This window comes from Lissotriton helveticus, chromosome 3_1 (genome assembly GCF_964261635.1).
Source record: "Lissotriton helveticus chromosome 3_1, aLisHel1.1, whole genome shotgun sequence".
NCBI classification, from domain to species: Eukaryota; Metazoa; Chordata; class Amphibia; order Caudata; family Salamandridae; genus Lissotriton; species Lissotriton helveticus.
The window spans coordinates 504,884,328-504,906,810 of record NC_136061.1 but is presented as its reverse complement, the minus strand read 5'-3'; positions in this window follow the sequence as shown (position 1 = coordinate 504,906,810).

Below are 22,483 nucleotides of genomic sequence, written 5' to 3'. Positions count from 1 at the left end.
GAATGGCGTTTTACGCAGTCAGGATTACTATTTGGCAGGCTTTCCATGCTGGGGATTCCGAAAAGGAAAGTCCATCGGAAAGCGTGTTTGAGAGCCCCTACCCAGGCCCCCTTCTCTTTGTGGGCTCTGGTTGGGGGATAAGGGGGGCCCTTGTTGATCCCTGCACCACGTGGCAGACACCCTGAGCTGCCTGCTATTGTATCCTAGCAATGTATCCTTGCTACCTGTCAAGCATTCTTCTCATGGTTACCAGCATGTGAGGATTCTGGAGCTGGACCAGGAAGGGAGGAGACAGTTGCTGAGACAGGACGTTTCTAGGTTTGTTCCTTAGTCCTTAAATAAAGTTCTTGCTTGAATATAAATGGTGTGTGCCTCTTAAAAGTGGCAACAAGGATGGGATGTACATTCCCCGAGGGCAGACTTGCCGTGAGGTGCTGGAGCTGGTCACCTAGTGCATCTCATCAGGGATGCTGGCATCACATTTTCCAAGTAGGAGTTGCAGTTGTGGGATACTGCTGGATTGAGGCTGGTATTTTCTGTTTACAGAGCTATATGGAAACAACCTTGAACTTGTCAATTAGCTAAGCGGAATGAGTGCCGGAGTTCTGCTTAAGTTCAAGTTACATTGAAAAAACAATATTAACACCAATCCACATGAGATTTCGGTAAGACCTGTGACAGCATGATACTTATATTGGTGTTTGATGGAGACAAGTCGGCTGGGTGTGGGCACCCTATTGGCAAGCTGTATACTACAGGCAACTATGTTTTGAGGCAGTTTGAAGTGTGCAACCAGAGACATTTGATTATTTAGATAGTGGGACTGTGTTGAAAGCAGTTTTGCGAGTGCGGAGGTGATTGATTAACCAGTCAACGGGAGCCCAACTGCGTGTACCATTGAACCCCCAACTCTGTGCACCATCTAAAATTTGTTAAGGTTCACATTTACTCACCGACTCCTGCTTGTGTTCATTTTTGCCTCCTTATCTACGTTGTTGTTCCACGCCAATCTCCTTCCTGAATCCTGAAGTTCATCACGTCACAAGTGCGCAAGGCATTGTGGGAGCTACATTGCGTTGTGACATGCAACGTGCTTCACGTTTGTCAAGGACAGCCACTGGTTGCCATAACAAAGCAATTCGACTATTTCAACAAAACCAGTGTTTAATAAGTGTGTCAACAAGCAAAGAATGAATTTTAGGCGGGGCAACTAGGACTGCATAGACTATCTCTACATAGACTACGGTGACAACATTAATTTTAACTTGTTTGTTAACTTGATGTTGCTGATCGCGAACAAGGAAAAAGCCTCGCAAGGATGTCATTTTGCTTGCTCGCGGTCGCCAACTTAACAGCGGTCATTTGCAAAAAATGACCGCTGCACTACGCTACGCATGTTTGCACAGTGCTACGTGCAGTTCGCGTACTGCGAAGTTACGCAAATTTTGCAAACTACGCGAGCGTAGCGTAGTGCTCTGCCAGGGTTACTAATTAAAAAAAACTTCAGAAAATTTTAATTGGAAATATAACACGACTGACTAAAATCCAATCAGGGCGTAGAGATATGATTTTTTTAATGTAAAGTGTTAATCAAAAGTTACTGTTCTGGAAGTAGGCTTTCAGGATAATTGCAATCCTTCAGTTGGCCAAAGTCCTGGAACACATAGCAGGGCAGGTCCTATCAAAGCAAGATACCTTAGATGCAAGGGTCTATTAAAGTCTCCTTTTGGGTGGTAAAAAGCTGTGAGTGGGTAGTTTTGGGAGGTTGGTCCCGGTGCTCAGGAGGTCTGAAAGTAAAAAAGAAGTCCAGGTCCCAACTTTTTACAACCGTTCGGATTAGCTCCTCCTGAGTACTTCTAAAGCTTCCAGGACGAGAGGAACAGCACTTAGAGCCTAGGATGCAACACTGTTTGCAGAACACTCTGCTTGCCATACTGCAAACTACTAGGGGTGGGTGGAATTTGCGAAATTCACTTTTCAAACTATCGCAAAAATGTAAAAAATCCCTGTGGAAACGCGGAAATATCGCGAAGACACAGAAGTTTTTTTCCCGCCCGTTTGCAATATTTTCTGCGTGATCGCGTTAAAAAATGTCTCGCCAAATTACCCATGTGGTCGCTCATGGGCGTGGCCATCTTGTTTTCACTTGTCCCGCCCGCTCGTGATGCTTACTTCCTGTTCTGGGTCGTGCAATGCATGCTCGCGCCCGTTCGCGGTAGGTATTTCCTGTTCGGGAAAGCTTTTACGTCTTCGCGACACTTTTTTCATGCTCGGGGAGAAAATATTGTGTGAAATTGCACACGTCGTCGCAATGGGCGTGGCCATCTTGTTTTTCAAGACACTTTTTTTGTCTTTTTTATTTATTATCGCTGTGACTATTTTCTATATATATATATATATACTATAAAAAAGAATATTATAAAAAACTATTTTCCTGCTTCTATATTTTTGGTTTTTTTCTACTTTTTGTGTATTTTTTAGCTACATTTTCACTCTTTTTCTATTGCCTGCTCTTTTCATTTCTTTTACTTACTTTTTAAATTTTATTACCTTTTCTTTCCCACCCGTCTAACTCTCTCTACCCCAGAACCATGTCCAATGGTAGGGCTCACTGCAGGAGCCAGACCCGCGACCGCCTTCCTTACGAAAGGCGGCGTCCACAATGGATGCAGGCACGGGCCTTATTTGGGGAGGTGGAGTCGGCTGCACTGATTTTCTTTGTGCAACGCCACCTCCCCTTAACCCTGGCAGCAGATGGCAGGCCTGGGTCCAGGTACGGGCTCCGGGAGCGTTGACAGCGGTGGGGGATGGTGCTCCGGGCAGTGTTTCGCTGCTCTGGGTCCGGCGCACCCAGAACCAGTTGACGCACCGATGGTCCGATATCCCGGACCGGGAGCAGGACCTGCTGGACCTGCTAGGAGTGGAGGTCCCAGGTCTTGGTAAGTAACTATTTAATTATTACTACTTTGTGTCTGTTCTTCTGCTCTGTGGTATATATTGCGAATATCTTTTTTTTTCCAACCAGCTAGAATGCTGCTGCCTATATTACAGGTAAATTACGTTTAAAAGTCTTCTGTGATTGTTATGATACAGGTGCTCTTCTGCGCTACTAATCTTACTTGTTTGCGACTTTGCGTTTGCGCTCGCTTAGCGTGATTATGTAAGAATTTATTTTAAAGAGATTAAGTAATGTAATGCTATAGTGACTCTAGTCCTTACTTTGTCCTGTCACTAAGAGATAGGGTCGGATTGATACTTAGGTTTAGTTACTTTGTATGAGTTTGTAATTTTTTAGTGGTATGCGTGATGCCCCCTCTGTTACGTCATGTGCTGCTAGTACCCTAGTCTTTATTAGAACCTTTTCTAGTTTGTTCAATGAGTGGTAATAGGCTTAGCACTACTATCAGAACATCAGCATCAATCAATCAACCAAAAATTTGGTGTATACAAAAATGTAGTCATGTATCCTCCATTTGACCATATGCATTGTTGATGACTAAAAGAAGTGGAAATGCATACTTTAATGTACAATTGGCACGCCTGGAATAGGTGGGCCAGGTCAGGAGGTACGTCTTACTTAGGATTAGTTAGTATTCTGGAATCAGAATGGAAGATTGGATTAGTGTTGATAAATAGTAAGTAGTCGATCCGCGAATCCCCGGATACTATTTGTTGACCAGATGAGATCGGTCAATTTAGTTATTGCAATTGTTGTTTACATAAGTTTTGACCGTTCTTTAAAAATATTTTATTTGTTTGACACCATTCATAATTGTTTGTCTATTTCTTATATCTTTCCTGTTCAGCACCTAGAGGTAGGCAGACAGGCGCAGTCGGCGGGAGAACACCAGCTACAGGAGAACACCAACATGGGCTATTCTGCTGGCCCTAGTAAGTCTTCTTGTTTTCAATAATAGTTCGTATTCCTTAACTTTTACTGCACCATATGTTTCCCGAACTATTGTTTCCATTTCCTAATGCTATCTTTTACCAAGAGTTATCCTTCTATCTGTACTGTTTAGAAAATCTTGTTATCCCTGCCTCTGCTATAATGACTCTCTGTACTACTACTATTAGTCTGTCTGTACTGTAATAGCTGAGCTTGCCCAGTTGGCCACTCTTTACTTAAAACGTTTTAACCAAACTCAGATTCACCAGTAGCTCTAGCTTTTGAGTTCAGTCCTTTGGGCCGTCCTCTTGTACTACCACTAGTCTTATTGATCTTGAGTTTTGAGATCTGGGTGGGATCTTGAGTCCCACCAACAAATGCCCAACCAGATCTATTACTATTGTGATAGGACAGGACATACCACTACTGTTGTAGGGATTTTGAACATACAGAACTTTGCACAAGAAAATAGGATGTTGGTGATGGGAGTTTAGACCTTCCCTTCCTCACACACCTCAATCAGAAGTTCAGAACCCACCACAATCCCCTGCCCGACTAGTTATAGTAGTGTCTTGTCATGAATATTAGCTCTCCGAACCCTCCCCCAAGATACCCAACAAGTAGACAACCCAGAACATAACACACCCAATCTCTCAGTCGTGGAAGCAATGCACATGCACACCCTTTGTTTCGCTCGCTCACTCGTGTAAGTCCACACCAAATACCACAAAGTCTATGTAAGTTCAAAAATGTTATTTTGAATTGACAAGCTCTGTACGTTGTTCTATAATGCAGCACCAACAGGAAAATTAATAACATTAAAACAATAAACATTGTTACACTTACTTACAGTTGGGAAATAAATCATGATAACTTTACTGAACAGTGGTGGAAGCACCACCATCACCTAGGTAGGAACATAGTCTATATAAATTTATAAATGAAGATTTCGGAGTGAATTCTGGGGACTCCTCACCTTAGAAGAACCTAGTACTGGTAGTTGTTGCATCATAAGCTCTGCAAAGCACTGGTTCGTAGAAGGGAATCTTCCGTCTGTAATGCGAAAAATGAAATGGTGCGTGTTAGTATATTGTAAGGATTTCTCAGCCGTGCAAAAAAAGTGAGGCATTTATGGATAAGCAATATGGACTAAAAGTACAGCAGAACTACATAAAAAAGTGGCTTGTTAAAGTTTTAGTTGACCTTGTACGCAGCGCTTAGTCAGTAGCAGTATGAGGTCATGTGGGCTCAAAGTTGTCTTATACAACAAGCTGCAAGGTAACGTCACATGTGCAAAAATAAAATACACAAAGGTAAAATGGTTGCTTGGCTCGGGCTAACTAAGCAAAGGCTAGAATGACCCTAGGGACCATATATAACTACTAGTGTCTACTCTACTACTACCTGATTTGTACTAGTGATGTATGTTGTATACTATTAACTCATTTTTCAAACCTGCTACTGACCAATAGGGGGAGGTGTATATGACGCCTAAAAAATGTGTATTGTTTTCTAGGCGCACTACTGACCACCATTGCCTGGGCCAGCGGTGAAGGCGACGCGGATGGAGAAGATGCGGCAGTTGCTGATGGAGCGGTAGGGAGCTAGCCAGCACCAGTGGCGGGCGGTGGTAAGTTAGATTGATAATCCTTAACTATTGACATTAAACTCACTGCAAGGGTGTACTGTATGTATACTGTACTGTTGAGACTTAGGGCCCCATTAGGATGGCAGGCAGAATGCCTCGCCGGGCCGGTGGTAGTCACCGCCGGCCCGACAGGGGCAAACCTCCCGCTATGCCTGTAGAAAAGACCCCCGCCATATTACAATGGCTGGGGGGTCCCGCAGCGGATCCGCCGATTTTCCGCACAGTCGACATGTCGACCGGGCGGAAAAGGGTTCAATATGGTGATGCTGTCTGAAACACACCACCACCAGCCATATAATGTGTATTTTGGAATGCCTTTCCGTGGTGGCATTGCTGCCACGGAAAGGCATGCGGAGTATGCTTGGAGGGCTCGTTGCGGGCCCCCATGGAGGATATCTATGGTACCCCCTGCCTTTCAAATCACAACGTGGCAGGCACCGTGCGGTGCCTGTCACGTTGTGCTTGGAAAAGCACAACATGTATTTTTAGCATTGCTGCGGGCGGTGTAAATGTTAAAAATACAGGATGCGCCCGCCACTGTGGCGGGCGCATCCTAATTGCCCTCATGGGAACCCCCGCCCTTATGGCGGGCAGTCCCTTTTAGGTTGATGGCAAAGTCCGCCCGCCATCCTAATGATACCCTAAGTAAGCAAGAGTTGTTGTGACCGTTTGAAGAGTGAAGACACCCTTTAATTGGCATTAGTAAAGGCATTAGGGGCGGGAGCATTGAGTAACCAATGGCCTCATCAATCTGTGTTTTCAACTCTGCTTTGAAAGTTTTATGGCGAAGACTAAAAGTCAGATCAGATCACCTGGTGTTGAACTAAAAAGTGAAAGACGGGTGGAAGGAGGAAGGATGGGTGAGATTTTATATTTATGACTGACAGAGAGAAGGATAGGCATGATGCAAGCATGCAAATTGCAAAGGTGGCTGATAGTAAAGATTCTGATGCATGGTTGGTTGAATGCCTGAAAAAAATCCTGCAAATGTTAAAGCCCAACCAAGTGGGAGGATAGATACACACCACAAATGTTATGTACTGTGCTTTATAGTACTAAATAATTGGTGTACATTTAATTTAGTCACACCTCAATAAATCACACAACCCGGGGGAAGAGGGTTAGGGTTTGGTCAATGGATGGAAAGGGGGGTTTGGGGAAAGGTTTGAAAATAAAAAAACAGACATTACGCATGGACAAACACCAAACAACAAACTCTTTTGACAACAATGCATGCATGATAATGATTGATAAGGAGACCCGGATTACATACACTTCTTTGTTCAGTTGTTCCGGGCTTAATACTTTTACAGATAGCAAATACTAATTTTAAATATTGGTGGGGATGAATCATAAACAGAGAGCAAACCTAATTAATCAAATTATTTAAAAGATGATGAAAGTTGATACTGTTACTGTGTTATCCTGGTCGAAAATGTGGACTGGATTTACATCTCGGCATTCCTCTTGGTCCTCTCGTCCATCAATCTTGGGCGTCGCCAGTCGCCACTGCCCGGCTAGAAAATGTAGATTTATTGGTAAGGTAAGTGTGCATTGTAATGTTTTCCCAAGTGTACGGCAAGGCCCGGCCTGTAAATGTAGATGGAAAAACAAAAGGGATATTGAGAAACAAAGTTGAAAGAAATGCACAAGTATTGGTGTAGTGCAATAGGAACACTTTCGGAGGCGGCATGTATGCATCATCTCTACTCTAGTCTGTTTACAGCATTGACCTTCAACAACAACAGGACAGAGCAGGCCACAGTGACGGCATGTCGCTTAGCACATCCTCCGTTTAGAGTACTTATTTTAAAGAGTTGGAAAAAGCACATATCCAAACATAGCATTTTAAAATTTAAGTTAGTAAATCAATGCACCGCAGTCATCCCACTGCTATACTCGACTCCACTTCTACACAGACGTTTGGGTCTGCTGTGGTTGTTGTTGATGTGTTTCCCTTTTATGCCACTCATGAAACGTCCTCCTGACTTGTTATTATTCCATCAATCATCTCCGATACTTGTACTGACTGACTGTGAAGATTGGCCTGCAGTAGAAGTAAAATTTTGTTATTACACAACAAGAGTAGAAATATTATTGACTTGAGTCACTCTTTAGTGTGTACTAGTACATTTTGACTTCACGTCATGCACAACAGAAACACCAATTGCTCAGAGTCAGGTGTCCAATGCATGCCATTCATTTTCATTACCTGTTCCTTCTCATCTTAAGTTAACAGGCCCTCTTTTTCGCCATCATCATCATGGACGGTGCTGTTGTCATACTCAGTGTGCAGATTGAGTCCCCTTCCTGTATTCAATCAAAAGCAATTATCAAGCTGCAGTAGAAGTACACATTTCTTATTAAAAATATTTGCAAGAAGGGGAAAATTGCCTTGAGTTACGTTTAGTGTGTACTGTAGAAAGATGATTAGTGCACAATGACATAACTTCATGCACATCAAACAACAACAAAATCACTCAGTCTGCAACTCTGCGTCCAATGCATGGTATCAACCATTAGCAGTTCTATCTCATTTTAGTTAATGGGCAGTCTCTCTCGGCTCTGAAAGGAGGATAGCTATAGTAGTCATCATGTTCCACTTCTTTTGGCGGGACTAGGAAAGCTGAGGGCAATGGATTTAGGGAGATTCAGTATGATGGAGTGGAGGAGCTGGATTCGGAGGACTGTACTGTGAAATGCAGACACCTGAAACTTGTATATTGAAATAAGAAGAGTAGAAGACGGTGGTAATGGATTTGTCGTGATTCAAAGTTTGTAACCGGAACGACTGACACACAAATAAGGGGAAAATAAGGGAGGAAGACAGTAAGTGTAAGCCTTATTGTCACTGAAGTATAGCTCGTCCTCAAGCTCTGGGGGTTCAGCCAGTAGTAGGTAATCATGTGACACACTACTTCCGTCACCTGAGCCGCTGTCCTCATCTTCCTCCCTTGCTTTCTGTATTGTGTAATTCGGTGGTATGAAGTGCTGATTCATTTTGATCATTGTTAACCTCTCCACGTTTTTGGGCTAGAGACTGATCCTTCTCACTGTTACAATGGAACCAGCAGCACTGAAAAGACGTTCGGAAGAGACACTTGCGACAGAGCAAGCCAGATAGCTTTTCGCCAGCCTGCTGAAAAGTGGCCATTCAGCCCTTTTCCTATACCAATACTGCAATGGTTTTTGATCAATGTACACCTCTGTTGGGTCGTCCAGATAGGCCTGGACCATCGGCTCAATGTTCAGGGGTGCTGCTGCTAACCTTTCGAGCTTTTTTCTCTGTGCATCAGCACTGTGCTTATTAATGCCTAACTGTAAATATCGAACGATTATACTGGGCCTAATGATCCAGTTATTGTTGCTGTTGTCGATAGTGATGGTGAGAGTTGTGAGCCAAACGCACTGCCCTCAGCCTCCGAAGTTGCACTTGACACTGCATGCCCTGCTGCAGTACTTCTTGTGGGTTGATCTAGCGGGCTTTTAATTAGCAGCCGTTCATTTTCCAACTTACTCACTGCCTCAGCTATCCAAGTTTTGTAACGGGCAACATCCATCTCTGAAAAAGGAATGAATTTCTTCAGTAAGTATGGGCGAATTTTGCAGATTCGCGATCCTCGAATTTGCGGATTTGCGAATTTCCGAATTTTTTTATTTTTGCGTGTTCGCGGGGCACTTTGTGTGTTCGCGGGGCGATTCGCGTGTTTGCGGGGCGCTTTGCGTGTTCGCTGTTTTTTTTTGTGCAAGACCACTCGTTGTTGTGCCCTTCTGCCCTCTGCCCCACTCGTTTTTGTGCCATTCTGCCCTCTGCCCCAATCGTTTTTGTGCCATTCTGCCCTCTGCCCCACTCGTTGTTGTGCCCTTCTGCCCTCTGCCCCACTCGTTGTTGTGCCATTCTGCCCTCTGCCCCACTTGTTGTTGTGCCCTTCTGCCCTCTGCCCCACTCGTTGTTGTGCCCTTCTGCCCTCTGCCCCACTTGTTGTTGTGCCATTCTGCCCTCTGCCCCACTCGTTGTTGTGCCCTTCTGCCCTCTGCCCCACTCGTTGTTGTGCCATTCTGCCCTCTGCCCCACTCGTTGCAATGCCCTTCTGCCCTCTGCCCCACTCGTTGTTGTTCCCTTCTGCCCTCTGCCACACTCGTTGTTGTGCCCTTCTGCCCTCTGCCCCTCTCCTGTTTTATTTTAGAATGGCGCCGGCAAGCTGCCAGCGCCATTCTAAAATAGTTACTAAGTTAGCTTCATCAGGAAGCACTAATAGATAAAATAAAGCATGTGCTCGAATTCAGTTAAACTCGAGCACCTGCTTCTATTAGTGCTTCCTGTTGAAGCTAACTTAGTAACTATTTTAGAATGGCGCTGGCAGCTTGCTGGCGCCATTCTAAAATAGTTACAAGCTTGAAGCTTGAACTTTTGCCCCCCGGATCCGTTCCGCTCGCGGATTTGCCGATTTTCGGCAAATTCGCGGGAATTTGCGGATTGCGAATTTGCCGAAAATCCACAAAATCCGCGAGCGGAACGGATTTTGCGCCCATACTTAGTCTTCAGTCCCAATTTTGCCCGTGGATCCAGGATTGTGGTAGAAATGTAAGATTCTTGTGACAAAATCTTATTTTGCACCCTTGTATTTTCAGCTAAGCAAAGGGTTAAGCTCTCCACCAAGTCATAGGCTTCATTTTTTTCCTCTACACCTTTGTATGATTCAGATCCCTTCTTCGGCTGATGCTCTAGCATTTGCAATAATGGGATAGCTTGGTCCATTGTATAGTCCTCCTTGCTGACTTCACGTGTGAAGACCTCAAAAGGACGAAGCATATCAGTCAGGCATTTAACTAGGCACCATTGGTCCATCTGACGGGTCACGCCTTTCACAGTAGCATCCAGTCTTCGCATGACATATTCATTGAGTGGCCTGTACTGCTCAAACATATGATCAAGCATGTAATACGTTGAGTTCCAACGTGTTGCCACTTCCTGGATGAGTGCTTTGACTGGCATGTTATATTCATGTTGAATGATCCTCAGCTGCTTCCGAGCTTTAAAAGAATGGCTGAAATGAGTGCATATTCTTCGGCAGATGGTCAGTATGTTGCTGACTATGGGTTCTTTTTTCAGAAAGTCTTGAACTATAATGTTTATGCAGTGCGCCAAACATGGTCGCTGAAATAGGAACAAAGGTCCATGGCCTTAAGTACATTACTGCCATTATCTGTGGCAACAAAACCAATACTAAACCCTCTTGGGTGCAGCCTTTCAAAAACCTTGCTGCGAAACTCTTCCAAAATGTTTACAGCAGTATGAGATTTCTCCATGGCGAACATGGCTACAGTTGCATGTTTCAAAAAAGCTTTAAAAATCTCAGCTGTGTCAACAGCACCTCGTTCAGAGAGCTTATCTCTAACCCCCACAAAAGAGACCCTGTGTGCAGTGATGCACATGTAATCTGTGGCTTGGCAACTGCTTCACATGTCTGTTGTCAGGTGGATATTGTGCACAGCACTCTGCTGCAAAGCTTGTCCAATCAATTCCAGCACATCATGATGTAGTGCCGGAACAGCAATTCTTGCGAAATAGGACCTGCTGGGAACCTTCCATTTAGGGCAGATGGCTGACACAAATTCAAGGAAACCCACCCCTTCCACAAATGAAAAAGGGAGAAGGTCCAGTGCTAACATTTTAGCCAGCTTCGCATTGTACAACCATGCCGTTGGGTGGTTGCGTTGGAACTGCTCCTTCAACCTGAGCATGCTCTCAATGGTAGGCTGGATTACTTTCCTTTGTGGTGCTGTTGTTTTCATTAACCCACTTAGGCTCAACAAGGTAGTTTGTCTCATTGCAGTACTCAGTTGCCTTGGTTTCTCAGGCTGACTCTGAGTATGGCTCTTACTGCGGTGCCACTCAGATATTACTGAGGAGGATGTGGGTGGTACCACTACACTACTGGGGACAGGGCTAGAAAGGCCTCCCTCTTCACCTTCCACCGCCATAACATCGTCCCCAGATTCTTCATGCCCAACTTCAATGTGTTGAGTTTTTTACTTTGTTTTAAATGAAGTAGGTGTTTCTCCCACACGATAGTGTGGTGTATTCTGAGATGACTTGCTTGGCCGCCGGTACCATAGTTTGTACCAAGCTTACCGCGCTGAACACTTGTGCGACAAATTGAGCATATAGCAACGTTCTCCTCCTTGGTGCTCACAGAAAAGAAGTCCCAAACTGGGGAGGAGAACTTCCTGGCACTGCTGGATGTGCCGCTTTCAATAGCAGATGAACTGGAGGGTGTGCTTGGAATGTGACTCTGTGCAGCTACACTGTGACTTTTACTACCACTACCTACTGAGATAGTTGAGCTGGATGTAGTAGGTCCCTGCCGGGCCTTTAAAAATATGATAGCTGGAGGTCGTGGTGGTGTAACCTGTGTTGGTGGTAACCATGCTACATCCTGCTCAGTAGCAGCCTTTCTGGATACGGTGAGAATGTTGGTCTCCGTCCCCTTTGAAGCGGGAGTGATGTGCGTGATGACTGGCTCGTCTTCATCAACATCATTCCCCTCTTCTACATCTACCTCCATAACTCAAAATTTTTCTGGAACCTTCTTTTTCAGAAGTATTGTCATGTGGCGTGCATCACTCTCAGACTGAGCTGGTGGCTGCCAAGTGGCATCACGATCATCAGAAGCGGGCTTGAAGAAGAAGATTATGGACTAAGCCTCCTTTTCCTTGCTGGTGGTGTGGAAGACAATAGATCTTCCGAAACAGTGGTTTGCTACACTTTGTCTGCAGGAAGCTCGATTTCCTGAAATGTCCCTACTTCAGGAGCAACAACTACTATTGTGGACAGTTCTTGCAGCTGCTGGTGTTCTTGCGGCTGCTGCTGTTCTTGCGGTTGTTGCTGGTGTTCTTTCAGCTGCTGCTGTTGTTGTTGCGGCTGCTGCTGTTGTTGCGGCTGCACACTTATCTGCTGAGTTTCCTCCTGATTGTGTTCTACTTTGCAATAATGACATTTCAACATCGCTGTCATTAGTAGACTGGCTACCTCTGCAACACTCAAGGGCTTGGGCCTAGGTTGGTGGGGTTGGACCGCTGGTGCGGAGGTGCTGCTCCCAGCTTGGTTCCCGGACAACGCTGCTGCAGGCGTAACTTTTTTGGTCCCAAAAAAACATTGGCCGGCACACCAGTCGTGGTTAATAATGGCGCTTACTTTTTCTGTTCCTTCTTATCATCGGCAACTTTCTTGGTACTGAACTTGGTACCTTTCTTTGGGGCCATCTACTTCAGATGACAGGCAGGACGCAGATGCACAACAAGTTGTGGTCACACGTGGACGTGATGCGCAGAAGGACTTCTGTCTGGCTGGCAGTACAACGGGTGATAATGATGACACCTCCTCCTCTGGCTTTTTGTGCACCTAAAAGCAAAAAAGCCAGGAAAAGAACATCAGTGAAATGTTGCATTTGTTGTTACCACCAAAATAAAAATGTAATGGGAGTGGGGTGGACCCTATTTGCCATTAAATTATTTGAGCTTGACATCATTCATCGAGCTGCTGCTGGCAAAGGGGTGGATGGATGGAAGTAGTAAACCAATAGGAAAACCATGCAGGCCTATATGGCAAAGCAGGACACTAATAATCCCACCTCAAAAAGGCCACCAGCCACTTGGACACTCACAAATCACAAGCAACATGCAGGGGGCCTGGGAAACACCAGGAGCTGACAAAAGGCCTATAAAAGCCTGGCAAAGGATGCATGCTAAAGCATACTGCTCTGCCTTTTTAATGCAACAAAATGCAAATACGAAAATTCACAGGCCCCAAAAAGGTCTGCAGGGGGCATGCATTGCACACCAACACACACCAGACACAGACAACAAAGGCATGTCTTTAAGACGCCCAACATCAGAAAGCCCACCCCAAAAAACACACTTCCCAACTCAATCCAATGCCATCCATGCCCTAAATGATGTCTAAATTCAACAGACCACACAGAAACACTTGATTAATAAAGCTGTGGCTACCTGCTCTGAGCCTACTGGATGAAAGCAGGCCTGTTGGCAGACAAGGCCAGTCAAGCTTGCAGGCCTAGGCTTCAAACTGGCCACCAGTCACATGGCCAGGCCCAACAACAGAAAGCCTACCCCAAAAAAAACACATTTCCCAACTCAATCCAATGCCATCCATGTCCTAAATGATGCTTGAAAATGAAATACACTAAAAAAACACCAAATGTACAGTTGCTTCATCATGCACCCACCCATGAGGCCATGACTAGCTGGGGGCCTACTACTGACTACTACTACCCACAACATTTAAAAAAAAAGGAATGATAGTTACCAAAATGGAATTGTAGTTACAACAACTGCAATGCCCCCAATCAAACAGACACAACAACCACTTACTTGTAAAATATCCAATTCAAAAATCCTCAAATCCAATGGCAATGATGCAGCAGACAAAAAGAGTGATCTTTCCAGCTCAGAATCCAAAGGCTGAATGAGCTGGAAATGGACAAAGCACGGGAGGAGCCTGCAAGACAGGAACAGGAAGTTGGAGATTCTGTGGCACTTCCCTCTCCCCCCATTTTGAAAAAGGACTCCGTGCACAAAAAAGGACAGCCAAATGTCAATCTGAGGAGTTATTTGTATCCAAATCATCATTTGCAGAAGGTTAGAGCTGATATTCTTCTCAAAATTGAAAATTTTACATGTTCGAGTTCTCGAGCTTCACATTACTTCCGCCGGATGTCGATGGCACGTCCAAAATGACGTGTTCGCGTTCTCTCGCTCCCTCTTGCGTTGGATATGACGTGTTTACGTTCTCTCGCTCCTTGTCGCGTTTTATATGACATGTTCGGGTCCTCACGCTCTCGCTCGCGGTGGAGAATGACGTGTTTGGGTTCTCTCGCTCCTTGTCGCGTTTGATATGACGTGTTCGCGTCCTCACGCTCTCGCTCGCGGTGGAGAATGACGTGTTCGAGATCTCATACTCTCGAAGTGCATGATCGTGAGATGAATGACGTGATCGCGGGTGCGAACTCTCGCGAGATAGCGCAAAATGGTTACCAATAATCCAACATCTTGTGGAGCACGGGACCGGATCAGGAAAACTAGTCGGCGAACGCGGGGATCCAGGTAAGGCGATCCCGTGCGCGAGAACGTATTTTTACAGCGCGAGCATGAAAAAAATTTCTGTTATGCTGCGGATCGCGGAAAGTTTGGCATTTTTGCACTCTCCGCAGAACGCGAAAATGTCAAATTATCGCAATTTCAGCAAGCGGAAGGGAATTTGCTGCCCAGGCCTACAAACTACCCAAAAATGCATCTTTCTCATGAAAGATAAAGATTGCAAAACGTTTCTGCCCTTGATATAAACAAGTGCACACCCAGGGGTGTGTCTAGGGAAATGAGCCTCAACCACAGCAAACTTGTTGAGGGACCAGCTTCCCCCCCTCCCACACTGGAATAGAGCCTTAAAATAAAGGAATTTTCTTTCTCTAGTCGCACTTTACAATTTACTATGACTATACCGGGCTTCACTCTGGTCCCTTTCAAATTAATGAATGTCTCCAACTGCCTTGCCTGAGGAAGAATGAGTCACAAAATTCACAACAAGGTCTTCCTGCCAAAAGGCCCAAGGCATTGTCTCATCTCTTGGGGCAGTTTTTGTGCTCATCAATGGGAGAGCACTGAAAGGAAGGGTAGCTGTATGTCCGCTAAGCAACAGTCAGGACATTCTAACTTTCTCAAATTTACCTTTACTATAAAAGCCTACTTTATCATTGAATTGGATTTTTGATAAAACTGAAAAACAGAGGTTGAGCCTATCATTCTCAAAATACGATGGTCAAAGTGCGTAGAGCAACGATGCTTGTAGTCGATGTGGATATGGACAGGTTTGCACATTTTATCATATTGTGTGGAAATGGTCTATTGTACAAAGATTTGGGGAGTCAGTGATAGCATGTATAAGCGATGTGTGTGTTGCAGCAGTGTCTTGATCCGCAAAGTGGTGTCTGTTCAACATATGGGAATAACGAAATCTGACAAGCATGGAACACACATAGTTCACTCCGGCACTTAGCAGTGGCTAAAGGGAATATAACAAAACTGTGGGGAGCAGAGCAGGTGCCACAACTGGGAGACAGGAAGAGAGACATGGACTAGTGCACGTTGGCCAAGAAAGTGGGTTTTGGGCTGCCCCCAAAAGTGGGAAAAGATTTGCAGGCATTAGAATGAATATATGGGTAACATTGGTACTTTTCTTTCCCCCACCAATATAGAAAGGGAACAGATTTGCCACTCCACTTCTGTGAATACTGTCACCAAGTGACGGGGGTGTAGGACATTTGGAATGGATGGTAAAATGTCAATGTGATTGCTGGATTGTCAGTGAACAAGAGTGTTTATATATGTTCTTTATTGAAATGTCAACAACAAGATAGACTCTTTAGCCCACTTTACAACAAGCTTGTGAAAATAGTGTTCTTGTTGTATTTTAGTTTTTCTTATAAAAACAAATACAACTCTATGCAGTGAAAATATATGTTGATGGTTAGTCACTGTACAAACTAAAATTCTTGTAGGCTCCCAACCTTGTTTAGTGGGCTACAATGCCAACTTAGGATTGACTTACTTAATATTGAAAAGAAGAGTTCCTCCAGAACAAAAAGGAATACTTTGAAAGGTTTGCATAATGCCATGTTGTTCTTGTCAACCTAGTGGATGACACAATATGTGCTTCAGTCCAAAGGTGACAGTTAATTTTCAATGACATGGGTGTGTTTCATGCGCCATATACTATGTCCTTACTGAAATGTTAAATATGTCAGTTGTTGATTAAGAAATGCTACCACCAATTATAACAATAGCAAAATACATCAGCCAGAAAATATGGATGCAAATTCAAAAGAAGGATCTTCTCACAACAATGAAAACAATAAAAAAAGTTATTATTTTTGCTCCAACTGTAACATTATAGACTACCTGGTTAAAGGACAACACTTTTAAATTGTGTCCACTGTACTTTACCAAGATAGACATAATTCATTGACAGCTCCGGAACATTTATGTAGCACTAATTAGTGCACTATTACTAAATAAACCTAGCACAACACCATTATTAGCAACTATAAAAGAGAAAACTGATAGTCCCAAAAATATTTATGGATTTTGAACAGGTTATGATTCAAACAGTCCTTAAAATATCTCCTCACACATCAATGCAAGCCTGTTATTATAATTTCAATCAAACCTTGGGGGCGACACTCCCAAATTCCAGATTTGACATAGACTACTCTACCAATATTCAATTTATTTCAATGTTAAAAAGTTAACTGTCCAAGCATATGTAGCACAAAAGAACTTATAAAGCATTATGGCTTACTACTAGAATCTCCATTCTGTCAGGCTAAGGAGGAAAATTAGTATTATTTTTGTCTACTTTTAGGATACTTTAATGGTTCACATCCCAGAAGCCAACTCTAGCTCCACATACCCTGGTGGAAATTGTACAAAAGTACACTATCCAGAAAGAGGGACGTAATTCCTTGAAAAATATTCTTGCCAGGAGCCATCCTGCACATAATAACTCATAGAAATCTTAAAAAAGGAACATACCTGTTAGACCTGGTGTCCCTGGCAATGTTTCCCTCTAACTCTTTGCCTTCAGACTTCCAGTTTTTGGTGATTTTGTTTTTGCAGGCCTTACGTCTCTGCGCTCTTTACCACTGCTAACAAGTGCTAAAGTTCTTGTGCTCCTTCATGAAAACATGGACACATTTGGCGTATACACAATTGGCATATTTATTTACTTACAGACTTGTAGAGAGGCACTACATGTGCCCATGGCCTTTAAATTAAATGCTATGAGTGAGCCTGTAGCATTGATGTGGCTACCACTTAAATAGCCCTTTAAACCTTCTTTTTTAATACATATAAGTCACTCCAGGGGTATGCTGTAGACAGTCCAGAGGGCGGAGTGCCAATGTATTTGAAAAGTAGGACATGCATTATTAAGTTTTACATATCCGGGGTGTGAAAAATTCTTACGTTCGTTTTTCAGTACTACAAGGCCTCGCTCTCCCATATGATAACATTGGGGTTGCCTCATTACAGTTTGTCAGTGTAATTTCCAAATGGGAAGAGATTGCCAGTTCATGTTTAGTGTCTCCGGAATCTTAGTTTAAAATCTTAACTTATGGTTAAGTCAGATTTTAAATTACAGTACTGAAAATGCTACTGGTAGAAAGTTGGCATTTTCTTGCCTTAGCAATTTGGTGCCTGCAGCATGTCTCTGGTTCGCATGACTGGGAATGGAAGACAGTTGAGCTTCGTGTATTTCTTCTAGACAGCCACACAGAGTGGGAGCTTATGTGTGACCATCACTGGCAGGATGAAAAGGAGGAGCTGGGCAGAGCCCCACCTACACATGAATAAGCTGTGGGCAGGGAAGGCACAGCATCTGAACACTTCAAAGGCATGCATCTAGAAGCTTCTCCCCACTTCAAAGGCACAACTGTCTATAAAAGAAGGACCTCAGACACCAACTCTTCTGTACACTTCAGGACCTGTGGATACTCTGTCAAAAACAAGATCCCTTTGGGCTCCTTTTAAGCATACAAGTACATACTACTGTCAATCCCACACGGCCTAATCACCAACACCAAGTAGAAACCAAAAGAGTAATATATATTTTTTTTATTATTAGGATCCTTACAAGATTCAAAATAATTAAGGAAGGCTAAAAAACATTTGCATCATCCATACACTTCAAATACTAACATTGGTTAAAAACGTATCATACAAAACTACCTGGGAGAGTATGACAAGCAATAGAGACATCAAAACATAATAAATCAAGTGAGCATACCAAGTACATAAAAAATGCAGTTGATAACCCTGGTTCAACACTTTATAGTGTTCTTTTCTCCTTATCGAACCCGGTATTGCTTGGGTGTGTTATCCACACAAAGTGACGTGTTTCGGTGGTATAGTTTGATTCACCGCCTTCTTCAGGCTTACAAATACAATTCAGTGTCTCCCAACCTCAATCATCTAAAAAGACATTACGTAAAGATTTTTATTTTGAATGTTTTCTTTACCAATAGAAATATAATACATATCATGTAATGTTTTATCTATGTCTAAAATTAGGCAATACAAACAATTTCATAAATACAATCAAAACATTTATATCAAAATTTTGGTTCCATCCATGGTGATTCACATGTCTGTATCCAACAAACCAAATCAATTATTATTTATTATTATTATTTAGAAGCTTGTAGAGCGCGCAGCTACCTCTGACGGAGGTGTCCCGGCGCTAAAGACAACATCTCGTGAGGTTCATAGAGGTTCAGGAGGAAAAGAGTGGACTAGATTAAAGAGAAGAGCCAGGTCTTAAGTTTCTTCCGAAACAGAGGCTCAGAAGTCAGGAATCTCAGTTCTGTTGGTAGGTGATTCCACAGTCTGGAGGTGGCCACTGCAAATGCCCTTCCTCCCGTTCGTGCTAGACGGAAACGGGGGCAGATCATTAGGCGGAGATAGTTAGATCTGATATTTCGGGATGCTTGTGAGATCTTCAGTCTGTGTCTCAGGTAGGCGGGGCCTCGACCATTAAGGGCTCTAAAAGCAAGGGTCAGGGATTTAAACTGAATACGTAGTCTCACTGGGAGCCAATGAAGTTTGATCAGATGGGGAGAAATGGAGTGACGGTAGGGAACATTGCAAATCAACCTGGCCACTGAATTCTGTACTGACTATTATCGATTTATAAGATATGCCGGGGCTCCAACATACAGACTATTTGTGTAGTCCAGATGGGAGGTTATGAGGGCATGGACTACTGTCTTGCGTGAGTCTAATGGCAGGAAAGGGATGATTTTTTTTAATCATACGAAGCTTTCAAAAACACGACGCTGTGACTTTATTAATTTGGGTCTTGCAGGAGAGGGCAGTATCAAATTGGAAGCCCAGATTGCGGGCAGCTTGGACAGGTACAGGGGGAGGATCTAATTCAGCCGGCCACCAGAGGTTGGAAGAGATGGGGGATTTCTGATTAAAAAATAAGACTTCTGTCTTATCTGTATTCAGTTTTAAGTTGTTTGATGACATCCAGGCGGCGATATTCACCATGCAGTGGCGAAAGTTTAGCAAGGAGCTTTCAGAGTGATCCTTGAAGGAGAACACCAGCTGAGTGTCGTCAGCCTAAAAGACCACTCTGACGCCCCATGATTCCACCACTTTCGCCAGAGGCTTCAGGTATACATTGAACAGGAGCGGGCTAAGGGCAGATCCCTGTAGAACCCCCCATGTCAGCGGTTTCTTGGTGGAAAAGAAAAGGCCCAGCATCACTTGTTGGAATCGATCCGTGAGGAATGATTTGACCCAGGCGAGAGGGGTCCCACCAACTCCCACCTCCTGCAAGCGTGTAAGTAGTGTTTCATGGGAGATGGTGTCGAATGCTGCGGATAGGTGGAGGAGGACCAGCATGGCCTCCTCTCCCCTATCCGTGCACTCACGAATCGACTCGGACACTTCTAGAAGAGCTGATTCAGTACTGAAGTCCGGCCTGAACCCTGACTGAGAGTCGTGGAACAGCAAATTTGACTCAAGATAGTTGGACAGCTGATCTTGTACCGCCTTCTCGAGCACTTTGGCTGGTTTGGGTAGGAGTGAAATCGGTCGGTAGTTGCTCAAACACGTTGGGTTGACACCAGCTTTTTTTTTAATGGGAATTAGCAACGCGTGTTTCCATACGGGAGGGACAACACCTGAATATAGGGAGGAGGTCCAGATTTCAAGCAGGGGGTTAATAACTAGCGGGGCGATCTCATTCAGGATCAGAGCCGGGGCTGGATCCAGCGGTGAGCCTGATTTGCATTTTAAAAATAGATTCAGGGCATACTCCTTGGTGAGTGGTTTAAAAGTTGTAAATGCTTTAGAACAGGTGGTGTCAGGATCTAGGAGAATTTCTGTATGATTCTGAAGGATTGTTGCCGTAATGTTGGCAATTTTTTCCGAAAAAAAGTCAGATAATCCTTCACTAAGTGCTTGGCAGGGGGTGACAGGAGCGGACAGAGCAGTGGGATTAGTAAACTCTTTAACGATGTTAAAAAGGGCCTTAGTGGAGTTTTTTGCGTTAATAATAGTTTCTGCAAAGTATGCACTCATGAGCTTACATTTGAGTTTCTGAAACTCTTTAAGGGCCTGTAATCCATAATCCAACATTCTCTGAAGAAGGACTGCTGTACAATTTCAAAGACTACCACTCTGCTGGACTGCTGCTCTACAAGGAACTGCTGCCCTGCTGACTTTTGCCTAGGAAAGAAAAACTGGACCTTCAACTCCATCTTGAACTCAAGACCCCAGAGTGACTCCAAAAATGAGTCTGTTAGTCTCCTGATCTGAGTTTTAGGGATATAAAAGGCTCCCCTACAACTCCAGTACCCATATTCAGAAAGTTCCTGACCACCACGTGAAGACCCTCAGGTCACAGACCCTTGGTGTAGCTTAGTGAGCACATAATTTAAGCTTTTGGGTGGTTCGAGACCACAAAAGGACCCGTTCGCAATGGAACCATGACACTCGCACCAAAAATCAGCATGAGCAGCATCAACAGCCTGTGTGGGACCACCAACATAAAGCTCCAGGCTGTTCATCAGCGATTCCTGGCCTGCTCTATGTGCCACACTGATTGTCACCCGTGACGCTATCCCTCCTCCTTGCAAACCTCTCCAACGCGAACGTGGCTCTTAGGACAAAGCTTGAGAAGGTACAACTTCAGAGGGACTAATCTGGGATTTATTCGACCTGCACTCCATCGTGGTAGGCCTCAACATTTGACTTTGACCCAGTCCAGCATGACCAGAAAGCCGGAGCTGGCGCTTTATGCTTTAAGACTCTATGTTGCAGTTTATTCTTTAAACTTTCATAACTCCAGTACAACTGATTAGATTTTGGTTGTTTTGGACTTTTTTTATTTTTTGAAGTTTTCTCTTTTTCTTAAGTTGGTGTGGGATCCTTTTTGTATAGTGCTGCACAGATACCACATCACCTCTAAGTTAAGCATGACTACTCTGTGCCAAGCTACCAGTGTTTGAGCACAGGTTAATTTGGGGTTTTCTTGTGCCTCCCCCTGACTAAGTTTGTGGTTGCTGCTTGAACAGGGCTTACACCTCAGTCAACCAGGAACCTAATTTCTAATATTACCTATCAAGAACTTCAACACAATCAAGCCCAACACAATAGTTATGTAATACATTAACCAAATAAACTGCATGAGATGCTGGCTAATAAAGTCCTACTCTTTCTAAACAATAATGGATTACAGAACCTAGAAATAATTGCTCAAACACTACTTTGGTCTACTCCATTATCTATATATATAAAAACGAATGTATGTCTGTCTGTCTGTTTGTTTGTCCTTTATGCATTACTACACCATTCATCCGATCGCCATGAAACTTTGAGAAGTTGTTGAGTACACTCCTGCAAAGGTTTCTGGCATAAAAATGTTTTAAATATCAGCCCCCAAGGGCCCTCATAATCTTTTGAATACTGATGTACGCACCAGACGGAAAAACATCAAATCGTGTATCACAAGCACTCGAATAAATAAATAGAATTAAAACACCATTCATCCGATCGCCATGAAACTTTGGGAAGTTGTTGAGTAGACTCCTGCGAAGGTTTCTGGCATAAAAATGTTTTAAATATCGGCCCACCCAGGGCCCTCATAATCTTTCGAATACTGATGTACGCACAAGACGGAAAAACTAAAAATTGCCATGAAACTTTGGGAAGTTGTTGAGTACACGCCCGCGAAGGTTTCTGGCATAAAAATGTTTTAAATATCTGCCCTCCAGTACCCTAATAATCTTTCGAATACTGATGTAGGCACCAGACGGGAAAACAAAAAATCGGGTATCCACAAGCACTCGAATAAATAAACA